The following is a 12,004-nucleotide window of genomic DNA, read 5'->3' as shown; positions in this document are numbered from 1 at the left end:
ATATATATATATATATATATATATATATATATATATATATTTTAATGTTCATAACATTTTCCTGTAAGTTTGAGGAAATTTATCAAGCCTCTCTTTCACACAAAGTTGCTTTTCTGATTTTTTGTCCCTTACTGAATCTTTGAATTCAAATACGTTGTTTCTAATTGTATACAGTCTTCACAGATTTTACACCACCCTTGTTTTGACTGCCTGCTTTTTAACTTCAGATTCACTTCACTCTTGAATCGTGTTCCAGAATGATTTCCAGGTCCATTCTTATGAATTTATTCTTATGAATGGAATTTCCAGGATGATTTCCATTTATTCTTATGAATGGAATTTCCAGAATGATTTCCATGTCCATTCTTATGAATGAAATTCATAAGAATATATTTTCTCTGATTATTAAAAATGGTCTCTTCCTTCAAATGCAGTATTTTTTCAAAAATGGTATGACTATTTTTTGTTTGCCTTTACAAATGAAGGCCTTTTAAAAATCTGTGTCCTGAAACAACTGTTTCTTACCAGCTCTACTGCAGGATGGTAAAAGTCCCCATCCTCTTTCACTGGGTTTTCTGCAACATTTTCCTTCTTCATTAGCAACTCTTCTTTCCATGTCTTTTCCCCTGAAAGCTATTCTCCACACAAATTCCAGAGAGATTTTCAAAATACTAACCATATCCCTTTGCTCCCCTGCCTAAAAAATACAGTCTTTGAATAAATTTCAAACTCTTTACTACATTATATGAGGCCCTTATTTTTATCTGTATCCCAATGTATGAGAGATACTCAGTATTTTTGGATGAATGAATGGGTACTGCCTACAGGCTTCATTTGCATATCAGTTTTTGTCAAATGTACAACAACAACACTATTATAGACCATCCATTCAGAGTTGCCTCCAATGTCAGGGTTCTTTCAAGTCAGGGGTTTTTCAGTGTTTATTATTGTGGAAGAACATGTCCATGTTCTGCCACATAGCTGAACACGTATTTGAATAAAGTTTTTCACTGAAAGCACCTGGTATTGTTTAATAGAATTAAATAAAATTGTAAACTAGAATTATCAGGCCAAACATGAACAAAAGCTGAAAACACTGAAAAGTAAACTGAGAACGGAAGCTGCTTCTGCTCAAGGCCTTTTAGAAATCTGGAAAGCTTGAGCTATAGTTGAAAAGAATATTGGGATAAAGGAACAGATGACAACCCCATTGTGTAACCAGAGTGAGGAACCAAATGTGAGTATATTCTTCAATAAAGCTTGGACTTGGATGCCCTCAGCAACAAAGTCACCACAAAGTAAAACTACAGAAAATCAACATTCAGAGGGTTACAGGGAAAGTTACTTTGGTAGAGAACAAAGGGAAAAATGTTCCCAAGTTATTATGATAACAAATGAGCTGGCTTGTACATTTTCAGGACAAATTCACATTATCAAGTTGATTCAAGAATTTCCATAAGTAACCTTGATTTATGGCTTTCCTGGACTAATAATATATTTGGAAATTTGTCAAGAGTAGGCACAGATAAATCACTGGAAAAAAACTGTATTTAGCCCAGATCTAGAATGATTAGCACAGTAGGCCTGTGTGGTAGCTCATGCCTGTAAACCCATCACTTTGGAAGGCCTAAGTGGGCGGATCACTTGAGGTCAGGAGTTTGAGACCAGTCTGGCCAACACAGTGAAACCCTGTCTCTAGTACAAATACAAAAATAAGTCAGGCATGGTGGCGCATGCCTGTAATCCCGGGTACTTGGGTGTTTGAGGCCCAAGAATCTCTTGAGCTGGGGTGGGGCAGAGGTTGCAGTGAGTCAGTATCATGCCACTGATCTCCAGACTGGGTGACACAGTGAGGCTCTGTCTTAAATAAATAAATAAACAGCACAGGAGAGACTTCCAAATATTTATCTATAACACACACATCAAAATTTCTCCATGGGGCACTTTCTAGTGAGAGGAAGGAATCAGTAAACAAAACAAATAAGATATGTAATATGTTAAATGATGAAGCATGCCATAAAGGAAAAAAGATAGAAGGGTAAGATCAAGAAAGTACGTAATAAAAGATTTTTGAGTATTGAGTAGCTAAGGATTGCCTCACTAAAAAGGCAGAATTTGAGAAATGCAGTGCTGTCACAAAGTTTTGACAGAGTAATATGAAGAATAGGTGGAAGGGGAGTAAGTGCTGAAATAGGAAGATACTTACCAGGCTACTGCAATAATCCTGGTGAGTGGTGATGAAAGTTTGACCCAGGGAGGTAATGGTGAAGATAGTGAGACATGCTTGGAGTCTGGAAATATTTTGAAGAAAGAAGCAATAGAATCGGAACACAGAGTTGATGTAGATATAAATGAATGCATTCAAGATTCTGGAGATTAAGAACTACAAGAACAAAACTTCTGAAAGAATGTGTTCTAAATCAGACCTCAAAGAGTTTTCACAGATAAAGATGTAAAATCATGAGCTCAAAATAATAAATCCACATGAAGAAAAATATACATCATCACTAGGAGGCAGCAGAAAATAATGCTAAAGAGTTAGACCTTCAAAGTTTGGGATATTGGGTTTAAGACATACAATATACAAAATATACACAGTTAAAATATTTGATTAAATTCAAGAGAATATAAACAGTATGAAAAGTGAATGAGAGGCTATCAAAAATTACCATGAACACTTAAAAATAAATATTTATAATGCATGAAAAATTTAAAAATATAATTAAAATGAGATAGTGAAAAGAAAGTATAAATACATCTTGAGTAAGCCTTATCTGAAATGCTTGTGATAGGAAGCGTTTTGGATTTCAGAGTTCTTTTGATTTGGGAATATTTGCATTATAGTTACTAGTTAAGCATCTCAAATATGACAATCTGAAATTCAATATCCTCCAGTATTTCCTTTGAGCAGCACATTGGCGTTCAAAAAGCTTTGATTTTGGAGCACTTCAGCTTTTAGATTTTTGGATATGGGATCCTTATCCTATAGCATATTAGATTTAACTGATATAGGAATTAGTGCATTGGATGATGTCTCTGAAAGAATTACCTATATTGCAACACAGCAATACTAATACTAATGAGAGAGAAGATAAGGAGTGAAGAGACGCAATATTCAAAGGGATGGCTGAGAATAATCCAGCATTTTAACAGGCAAATATTCTCAAATTCAAGAAAATCAATGAATAACAAGCACGAGAAATGCAAAAGGTATCTACATCTAGACACATTCTAAACAAGCTGCAGAGTACCACTGGTATAGAAATATATAGAAACAAGTTTAAATATCACCAGTGAAGAAAGACCAGAATAAATGACACATAGATTAGCAACAGGTGTCTAAAACACAAGGGAAGTAATAAAATGGTAAATACTATCACTGAGCTGAGAGAAAACAAAAGTCAACTTAGAATTGCATGCCCTGTGAACTTTTCATAGAAGAATTAGGATAAAATAATGATGTTTTCAAAACAAAACAAAGAAACAAACAACTGAGAGTTTAGTACTAACAAAACCCCAGAAAAAGAAACTCCTAAATCACATACTTTGGGAATAAAGATGTTCCCATAATAAAGGTCTGAAATACAAGAAGCAATAGGGAGAAAATAAAGTAGCAAGTATTTTGGTAAGTCCAAACACTGACTACATAAAACATCATTGACTACGTAAAAATATCAACAACAAAAATATCTAATTGTTGGTGATAAAATAAGAAAAGCATCAAGATAAGAATAAAAATATTGACCAATGATGGTGAGCTTCTTTTCATGTTTGTTGGCTGCATAAATGTCTTCTTTTGAGAGGTGTCCGTTCATATCCTTAGTCTACTTTGTGATGGGATAAAATGTGGCACATATACACCATGGAATACTATGCTGCCAAAAAATGAGTTCATGTCCTTTGCAGGGACATAGATGAAGCTGGAAAACATCATTCTCAGTAAAGTAACGCAACAACAGAAAACCAAACACTGCATGTTCTCACTCATAAGTGGGAGTTGAACAATGAGGACACATGGACACAGGGAGGGGAACGTCACACACTGGGGTATGTCGGGGTGGAGACTAGGGGAGGGATGGCATTAAGAGAAATGCCTAATGTAGATGACAGATTGATGGGTGCAGCAAATCAGCATGACATGTGCATACCCATGTAACAAACCTGCACGTCCTGCACAGGTATCCCAGAACTTAAAGTATAACCAAAAAAAAAAAAAAAAAAAAAAAAAGACAAAAACAAGAATAAAATATTGAAAGCCATCAATATACACACCAGGAGATGGTTCCAGAGATTACATACATTTAAGTGTCTTTTTTCATTTGTGGGTAAAAGTTAAAAGATTAATTTCAAACTATATTTGGTGTGATTTTTTCAAATATTTCATGTTACCACTAAAAAGAGTAGTGCTTGCAAAATATGAAAATTGGAAAGGAGAATTAAAAAAAGTCTGAAAAATAACGAAGTTAGATTTTACCTTAAGAAGTTAGAGAGGCCGGGCGCGGTGGCTCAAGCCTGTAATCCCAGCACTGTGGGAGGCCGAGGCGGGTGGATCACGAGGTCAAGAGATCGAGACCATCCTGGTCAACATGGTGAAACCCCGTCTCTACTAAAAATACAAAAAAAATTAGCTGGGCATGGTGGCGCGTGCCTGTAATCCCAGCTACTCAGGAGGCTGAGGCAGGAGAATTGCCTGAACCCAGGAGGCGGAGGTTGCGGTGAGCCGAGATCGCGCCATTGCACTCCGGCCTGGGTAACAAGAGCGAAACACTGTCTCAAAAAAAAAAAAAAAAAAAAAAAAGAAGTTAGAGAAAAATCATAAACATTAAGAAAGTAGAAGAAATGACATTATAAGGTTTTCAACAGAACTCAATGAAATAGAAAGAAAAATACAAGAGAACTTCAACAAAACTGAAAGTTGGCTTCCTAAAAAGATGAATAAGACCAACAAACCTTCAGCAAGGCTAATGAAAATTTAAAATCATCCTAAAATTTGGGAGACAGGTAAAACTCTGAGGGATAGTATAAATACTTCACTGGCCTTTATTAGCTAATGTCTATATCCCTTCAAATATTTTCCTAAGATGAAAATACTTAGTAACTGTTTCTGCTTAATAAAATGTAAGCACATCACAGAATCTAGCATTACACTGCATTTAAAAACATAATTGGTGTTAATAATATGGAAACTAAATATTATAGATTAAAAATTGCCAAATTAAAAAGAAATTTATCTTTAGAATTCTGGTTCTAAAATTGGTTAAGGAGGCAATTTTCTGGAGGTAAATGAATTAGTTTGACTTATTTAGGAAAGTCAAAATTTCAGCTGAATAAATCTTTGTTGAATTGTTTCAGATACTATGAACTTAAAGAGCTTTTTCTCTCTGGCAGTTCCTGAAGAAAATTCCCTGGTCAAACTTCAGGAAAGATGAGAAACTATCAGATTTCTATCAAAAATAGAATCAATAAAAGAAGGCAATGACAGAAAAAAAATTAAGAACTATAGCAACAAAAGTCTATAAATGAAGACTCATCTCCTTCATTGCTAATTTGTTTAAGTTACACTTTTGACATATTAAGTCAGATATTGCTAGATTCTCCAAAGAGGAGAAAAGAAAAACAAGGGTTTTTGGATGATATTTTCCAGGAATGCTAAAAATACGATGCTCCACAATTCCCTTCATTCCACGAACCAAATGTTCTGCTTTCCTGTCTAGGGCAGCTATAAGGCAGGTCATATCCGGAAAGCTTTTCCTGCTTTGAGTTTTTTTGAGTTTTGTTTTAATCTTTGTCTTAAATAAACCTGAAATGTTGAAAAATTAGAAGAAGTGGTAGAAGCATGTATAGGTATGCTTTGTGGCTAGCAGCAGTTCTCAAATTTTAATATAAAATACATTGGTTTTATAATTAATATCCAAATTGCTCACAATATGTGAGTTTGGGAAACTATTAAGCAGAGGTCAATTAATATGCTAGCAAAAAGAGACATTTATTTCTTTTATCAAGGCAGTTCTCCTTCATAGAAAGAAAAGGTGAACACTCATTTTAATCTTCAAATCAGAAGTCAAATAGAGTATAGAAATTTGGAAACATGAAAATGTGCTTGATACTGAAATTTGGCACAGATTTTAATTCCTTGTTTAATGAACAGTCTTGCTTCCACCAGTAAGACACTGAATATCATGATAAAACTATTGCCCAGAAACAGAAACAAATTTAAATTCCACCAGCTGGCTCTAATTTCTACACATGCCTCACCTTGACTTCTGAAAACGTATAGCATTGAGGGATGCCATCATTACAAAGTTTAAAGACAGTGGTTTTCAATGAAATCAGAGAAAAATCTAGTTTGAGTGGCATTTTCCTTGAAAAGTTAGGAAATTCAAATAGTTACACGCGCACACACACACACACACACACACACACACACACACACACACGTATATTTCCTTTCATCAAAAAGATACCAAATGCCATATATGAAGAAAATTATAGATGTTTTTAAATTGATCTGGCATTGATATATCAGGATTTTCAGGATTTTTAATGTCAACATCTTTGATAAATAAGATTGTTCTGTGGCTAATTAATGCTCTAACATCAATTTGCTAATGACATCAAGTTTCAGACAATCTAAATTCATTTTTTACTCAAATATTGTTTTGGAATTTTTCCCCACAAACTTTAAAAATAATGTTCTATTTAATATTCAGTATGGGTCATAGAAAAATAAATAAAATATGCTTCTGCCTATATATTCCACAGCTTATAACAGAGCTGTGCTAATTCAATAGCTATTAACCACATGTGGATATTTATATTTCAATTAATTATAATTAAATTAAATTTGGAAATTTGATCCCTTGGTGCTTCATATTTTAAGTACTTATTAGCCATATAGGGCTAGTGGTTACTGTTTTGGACAGCACAGATACAGAACATTTCTATTATTACAGGAAGTTCTACTGGACAAGGCTGAAAATAGAGAGACCTAGAAAGGTTATGGAGTTAGTGTTAAAAATGGCAGAATTATTTAGCCTAGAAAAAAGAAAGAGGAGGACTGGCCTTATGAAGATGTTTGAATGACAGGAAAGATACAAAAAAGATAGAAGGAAAGGCAGGCAGCTGTTTTTCATATACTGGTTAGAGACAGGAAGAAGTGATGTAAAATATAGTGGAGAGATTTAGAGTAAGCAGAAAAAGTGGGAGTTGTTCAACAACTAAATGACTTACAGGAATTTTTCCTTTCAAGACTTTCTGTGAGAAAGCCACATACCTAGTGATAGTCATTGGATATTTATCATTGGTAAGTAAGCCAAATTCTCTGATGTCCTTTCTAAATTAAGAGAGATGAAGTCAATTAATTAAATAATAAATAACTATTGGGCTTGTGTTATGTATCAGGCAGTATACTAGAGAGAAGGTACATAGCAGGAGCACTGAAAATTTCTTGCTTAAATCCTACCCTTACAATTACACATTGTAGGTGTAAGAAGTAGTGACTACATAAACACTTTTTAAAGTAGTTTCAGGTAATTAATGGGGTTCTGAGTTAGATAAAGTAGTGTAATAATGAGAAATTGACATTGAAGAGTACATGGATTTAGAAAGACAAAGATCTCTGAGAGACTGACATTTGTGTTGAGATTTTGTTAGAGGGAGGAGGTAGCCATAACAGAATCAGATAATGTAGGGGAAGGCTGGTTCAAGTACAAGAAACAGCAAATTCCAAACCCTCAAACCTCACGTATTAGGGAAACAATTTCATGCAGACCCTGCGGATCAAACTATGAAGTTATATATTACTCTATCGTAATAGCAAGTCACTGGAGGATTTAACAAGATCATTCTGGCTCCTCTTCCACATCTCCTCTGGAAAGTGAGGCTGTGAGGGGAGGGTCAGGGCAGGGATGGCAGTCAGTGAAAGAAACCATAATTGGACTGCAGTTTCATGAGTAGAGATAGCAACAAACAGATTTAACATGTTTAGAAGCAAAATGGAATCCATTGATGGGTTGAATGTACTATTTAATATAAAGGGAATTAAATATTTATGCATAGTGTTTTGACCTGAGCAAGGGGCAAAAGAATGGATGGTAATGAAAATTACTAAAATAATGGAGGCATGGTGGTGGAAGCAGGGAGGTAAATTTGGGCAGAATATGCCGAGTCTAAGATACATTTTAGACATTTAAGGCATTTGAATATGTGAGTCAGCTAATGAGAGGAAGGCCCACTAGAAAGAAATCAGTAAGGATTTCAAAAATTTGAACACTTCTTTCAAACATCTTGATCTAATTGACATTTTTAGAACACTACCACAAGTACCATATATGTAAACTTCATGTGCTCAGGAAAAATGTACCACAACAAACCATTTATGGGGCCATAAGTCTAATTAATTCAAAGATTACAAACTCTGATGTAAAAAATTATAAATGAATTACATTAGAAGTTAACAACAAAATATCTGGAAAATAAACAAATATTTGAAGATTAAGTGAAATATTTGTAAATAAACCATAGCTTAAAAAGAGCAAAAAGTAGAACAATATTTTCACAAAATAATGAAAAGAAAGCACATTAAAATTTAGTAGATTCAACTAAAACTTTTCTTTGAAATTTATGCTTTTAAATTTCTATATTGAAGAAACGATTAAAGCAATAACATAAGTTTTCTGCTTAAGAAACAAGGGAAAGAAGAACAAATTAATCTCAAAGTAAATAGAAAAAGAATTAACTAAGAGAAGAGCAATGAAATAAAAAAATAAAAAATAGATAAAAATTTCAAAAGCTAGAATATGTTTCTTTTTAAAGGTTAATCAATGTGTCAGGTTAATGTACAAAAAAAGAAGAGATGATACAAGTAGGAATGAAGAATGAAGATTGAAGATACAAGTAGCAATGAAGATTGAAATAAGTGAATTAAAAGTGTGTTTATTTGCAGATTACCTGATTGTTTTCAAATAAGCTTCTAATAAATCTACAAACATACTACTGGTACTAATAAGAAATTTAAAAAGTGGGAACATCACAAGGTCAGCAGTTTAAGACCAGTCTGACCAATATGATGAAACCCCGTCTCTATTACTAATACAATATTTAGCCGGGCATGGTGGTGTGCACCTGTAGTCCCAGCTACTCTGAGGCTGAGGCAGGAGAATTGCTTGAACCTGGGAGGTGGAGGTTGCTATGGGCCAAGATAGTGCCACTGCACTCCAGCCTAGGGGACAAAGTGAGACTCCACCTTAAAAAATATATATATATATATATATATATATATATATATATATATATATATATTTTATACAAAATAAATATACAGAAATCAGTTGTATCCTTATATACTAATTGCAAACAATTGCATAACAAAACTAAAATATTCGTTTATAATAACATCAAGAAGACCTTAAATACTTAGGAGTAAATATAACAAACAGCCTGCAAGACCTCTACCCTGAAAACTAACATTTTGCTAAGAGAAATAAAACAAGACCTAAATCAATGAAGAGATATACCATGTTCAGGAATTGGAAGAGTAAATATTGTTAAGATTTCACCTATCTCCAAATGGTTGTTTAAGCTCAATACAATCCCAATCCAAATTCCTGCAGTCTCTGTTGTATAGTCATCTCTTACATGTGGAAGTTTTAACCAGTGACAAACTGCATATATGATGGCAGTCCCATAAAATTTTAATGGAGCTGAAAAGTTTCCATTTCATAAATACCACTGTTACCATGTAGTACAATAACATGCTGTATAGGTTTTACAGCCTGGGAACTTAGCTATACTGTATAGCCTAAGCATGGAGTAGTCCATACCATTTAGATTTGTGCAAGCACACTCTATGATGTTGACATAATCATAAAATATCCTAACAATGCATTTCTCAGAATAGATCCCAGTTGTTAAGCTATGCATGATTGTATATGATAATAAGCTGACCCCCAAACTGATATAAAAATTCAAAAGATAATAATCATGTAAAATAACAATTTTGGAGAAATTATATTTCCTGACTTTAAGACTCACTTTGCTTTAATACTATGGTAATCAAAAAAGTATAGTTAAGACTAGACAAAATAATGGACCAGAATAGACAGTTCTATAATATACTAATACTTGTACGGTTGATTGTTTTCCAACCAAAGCAATTAAGTGGATGAATAAATGTTTTTAGCAAATGATGCACGAACTGGTGCTCTAGATGGAGCAAGTTGTACCTCAAACTGTACCTCACAATATACACTAATATCATTTTCAGATAGTTTATAGACCAAAACACAAGTTAAAGCTATAAAAATTTTAGAGGAAATCACAGGAGACTACCTCCACAAACTTGAGATATGCAAATATTTCTATGGAAGTAATGCTAAATCACTAGAGACAAAAGAAAAGAAAAGAAATTCATACTTGGTCAAAATGTAGAAAGTCTTCTTATAAGAGAAATCATACTAATGACATAAGGAGGCAAGTAGCATTTAGGGAGGAGGAACATTATATATATTATACATATAATATATGTAATATATGTCTTACATATACTTGAAAAAAGATTTCTATCTACAAAATATAAAATAATCACTATATATTGATATTGAAAAGATAAAAAGATGTACAAACAACTTGAAGACTTGTTGGAGAAGTAAACACATCTGCCCACAAAAAAAATCCTTGTTAAAGAATATTAACATCATTTTTCTTCATAATAACTCTAAACTGACAACAATCCAAGTTGGACAATCCAATAGAAAAATGCATATACAAATTGTAGTATTTTCAAACTACGTGTATTTCTTAACATTAAAAGTAATAAATTATTGCTATGCACAACACAGTAGATAAACCCCAAACTTTTTTTTTTTTTTTTTTTGGTCTGGCAGAAAGAAATAAGCTAGATGTAAAAGACTATATACTATATAAGTCCATTTACGTTTGAGTTAAATAAATACAGTTAATTAATTGTTGTAACGGAGGAAATGGCTGCCTATGGAGATTTGGGATTGACGATAAAGGGGCACAAAGGAATTATCTGAGATGATGAACATGCTTTGTATCTTCAGTAGAGTGTTGGTTACATGGATATATACACTACTCAAAATTCATTAATTTTTCACTTAACATCTTCAATAATAAAAAGCAAGCAAAGATGCAATAATAGGCTGGGTGCGGTGGCTCATGCCTGTAATCCCAGCACTTTGGGAGGCCGAGGCGAGCAGATCACGAGGTCGGGAGATCAAGACCATCCTGGTCAACGTGGTGAAACTCCGTCTCTGCTAAAAATACAAAAATTAGCTGGACATGGTGGTGCATGCCTGGAATCCCAGCTACTCAGGAGGCTGAAGCAGGACAATTGTTTGAACCCAGGAGGCAGAATTTGCAGTGAGCCAAAGTTGCGCCACTGCATTCCAGCCTGGGTAACAGAGGGAGACTCTATGTCAAAAAAAATAAATAAATAAACCCAAAACAAAACAAACAAAAAACTGCAATAATGACAAAATTATCTGCATGTACTATAGCTGTCTTTCAATTTCAAAAAAAAAAAAAAAAAAACAACAGTGTCAGATTCAACCAAAAACTTCTTTCTTCCCCTAATTTTAATCCCTACTCCACTTCATAAACTTCAGTTGTTCTCTCTTCATAGTGCAAGTCTTGCCTAGATAAAATAGCAGTGTGGAGAAACCAATGGGAATCTTGTTTCCTGAGAATAATCAGTCTCACAAGTGGCAGTTGCTTGTGTGTTCAGGCCCAAGTTCTTATTCCAAAATTGCCAATCAGGCAAGTCATTTCTTTTCCTCAAGGAAAAGCAAGTCAGAAGGTATAAGAAGGCTAGGAATCTAAAGAAGACAGCATGACTCTTCATGTGGAAGGACACATTAGCAGTCTTGATTTGAAATGGGATGGTTTGGCAGTGTTGAATGCTCACTTAAAGTTTTTGGTCACACATTTGACATGAATCCAATCAGTATAGCTGTGTAATTTTTCTAACTCTGTGTTTCTCTTC

Source organism: Sapajus apella, unplaced genomic scaffold (assembly GCF_009761245.1).
Source record: "Sapajus apella isolate SASKATOON/1434 unplaced genomic scaffold, GSC_monkey_1.0 scaffold2, whole genome shotgun sequence".
Taxonomy (NCBI): domain Eukaryota; kingdom Metazoa; phylum Chordata; class Mammalia; order Primates; family Cebidae; genus Sapajus; species Sapajus apella.
Note: the sequence above shows the minus strand (reverse complement) of the source record.